We start from the raw sequence: 3,080 nt of genomic DNA, 5'->3' as shown, positions 1-3,080 counted from the left end.
TACAATACAGTAGTCTACATAGCCTGCCTGTACAATACAATACAGTAGTCTACATAGCCTGCCTGTACAATACAATACAGTAGTCTACATAGCCTGCCTGTACAATACAATACAGTAGTCTACATAGCCTGCCTGTACAATACAATACAGTAGTCTACATAGCCTGCCTGTACAATACAATACAGTAGTCTACATAGCCTGCCTGTACAATACAGTACAGTAGTCTACATAGCCTGCCTGTACAATACAATACAGTAGTCTACATAGCCTGCCTGTACAATACAATACAGTAGTCTACATAGCCTGCCTGTACAATACAATACAGTAGTCTACATAGCCTGCCTGTACAATACAATACAGTAGTCTACATAGCCTGCCTGTACAATACAATACAGTAGTCTACATAGCCTGCCTGTACAATACAGTAGTCTACATAGCCTGCCTGTACAATACAATACAGTAGTCTACATAGCCTGCCTGTACAATACAATACAGTAGTCTACATAGCCTGCCTGTACAATACAGTAGTCTACATAGCCTGCCTGTACAATACAATACAGTAGTCTACATAGCCTGCCTGTACAATACAATACAGTAGTCTACATAGCCTGCCTGTACAATACAATACAGTAGTCTACATAGCCTGCCTGTACAATACAATACAGTAGTCTACATAGCCTGCCTGTACAATACAATACAGTAGTCTACATAGCCTGCCTGTACAATACAATACAGTAGTCTACATAGCCTGCCTGTACAATACAATACAGTAGTCTACATAGCCTGCCTGTACAATACAGTAGTCTACATAGCCTGCCTGTACAATACAATACAGTAGTCTACATAGCCTGCCTGTACAATACAATACAGTAGTCTACATAGCCTGCCTGCCTGTACAATACAGTAGTCTACATAGCCTGCCTGTACAATACAATACAGTAGTCTACATAGCCTGCCTGTACAATACAGTAGTCTACATAGCCTGCCTGTACAATACAGTACAGTAGTCTACATAGCCTGCCTGCCTGTACAATACAGTAGTCTACATAGCCTGCCTGTACAATACAATACAGTAGTCTACATAGCCTGCCTGTACAATACAATACAGTAGTCTACATAGCCTGCCTGTACAATACAATACAGTAGTCTACATAGCCTGCCTGTACAATACAGTACAGTAGTCTACATAGCCTGCCTGTACAATACAATACAGTAGTCTACATAGCCTGCCTGTACAATACAGTACAGTAGTCTACATAGCCTGCCTGCCTGTACAATACAGTAGTCTACATAGCCTGCCTGTACAATACAATACAGTAGTCTACATAGCCTGCCTGTACAATACAGTAGTCTACATAGCCTGCCTGCCTGTACAATACAATACAGTAGTCTACATAGCCTGCCTGTACAATACAGTAGTCTACATAGCCTGCCTGTACAATACAATACAGTAGTCTACATAGCCTGCCTGTACAATACAGTACAGTAGTCTACATAGCCTGCCTGCCTGTACAATACAGTAGTCTACATAGCCTGCCTGTACAATACAATACAGTAGTCTACATAGCCTGCCTGTACAATACAGTAGTCTACATAGCCTGCCTGCCTGTACAATACAATACAGTAGTCTACATAGCCTGCCTGTACAATACAGTAGTCTACATAGCCTGCCTGTACAATACAATACAGTAGTCTACATAGCCTGCCTGTACAATACAATACAGTAGTCTACATAGCCTGTACAATACAATACAGTAGTCTACATAGCCTGTACAATACAATACAGTACAGTAGTCTACATAGCCTGCCTGTACAATACAATACAGTAGTCTACTTAGCCTGCCTGTACAATACAATACAGTAGTCTACATAGCCTGCCTGTACAATACAGTAGTCTACATAGCCTGCCTGTACAATACAGTAGTCTACATAGCCTGCCTGTACAATACAATACAGTAGTCTACATAGCCTGCCTGTACAATACAGTAGTCTACATAGCCTGCCTGCCTGTACAATACAGTAGTCTACATAGCCTGCCTGTACAATACAATACAATACAGTAGTCTACATAGCCTGCCTGTACAATACAGTAGTCTACATAGCCTGCCTGTACAATACAATACAGTAGTCTACATAGCCTGCCTGTACAATACAATACAGTAGTCTACATAGCCTGCCTGTACAATACAATACAGTAGTCTACATAGCCTGCCTGTACAATACAGTAGTCTACATAGCCTGCCTGTACAATACAATACAGTAGTCTACATAGCCTGCCTGTACAATACAATACAGTAGTCTACATAGCCTGCCTGTACAATACAATACAGTAGTCTACATAGCCTGCCTGTACAATACAATACAGTAGTCTACATAGCCTGCCTGTACAATACAGTAGTCTACATAGCCTGCCTGTACAATACAATACAGTAGTCTACATAGCCTGCCTGCCTGTACAATACAATACAGTAGTCTACATAGCCTGCCTGTACAATACAATACAGTAGTCTACATAGCCTGCCTGTACAATACAATACAGTAGTCTACATAGCCTGCCTGTACAATACAATACAGTAGTCTACATAGCCTGCCTGTACAATACAATACAGTAGTCTACATAGCCTGCCTGCCTGTACAATACAGTAGTCTACATAGCCTGCCTGTACAATACAATACAGTAGTCTACATAGCCTGCCTGCCTGTACAATACAGTAGTCTACATAGCCTGCCTGTACAATACAATACAGTAGTCTACATAGCCTGCCTGTACAATACAATACAGTAGTCTACATAGCCTGCCTGTACAATACAGTAGTCTACATAGCCTGCCTGTACAATACAGTAGTCTACATAGCCTGCCTGTACAATACAATACAGTAGTCTACATAGCCTGCCTGTACAATACAATACAGTAGTCTACATAGCCTGCCTGTACAATACAATACAGTAGTCTACATAGCCTGCCTGTACAATACAGTAGTCTACATAGCCTGCCTGTACAATACAGTAGTCTACATAGCCTGCCTGTACAATACAGTAGTCTACATAGCCTGCCTGTACAATACAATACAGTAGTCTAC

The sequence above is a fragment of the Engraulis encrasicolus genome, chromosome 4, assembly GCF_034702125.1.
Source record: "Engraulis encrasicolus isolate BLACKSEA-1 chromosome 4, IST_EnEncr_1.0, whole genome shotgun sequence".
In the NCBI taxonomy this organism is placed as follows: domain Eukaryota; kingdom Metazoa; phylum Chordata; class Actinopteri; order Clupeiformes; family Engraulidae; genus Engraulis; species Engraulis encrasicolus.
This window is presented reverse-complemented; position numbering follows the sequence as displayed.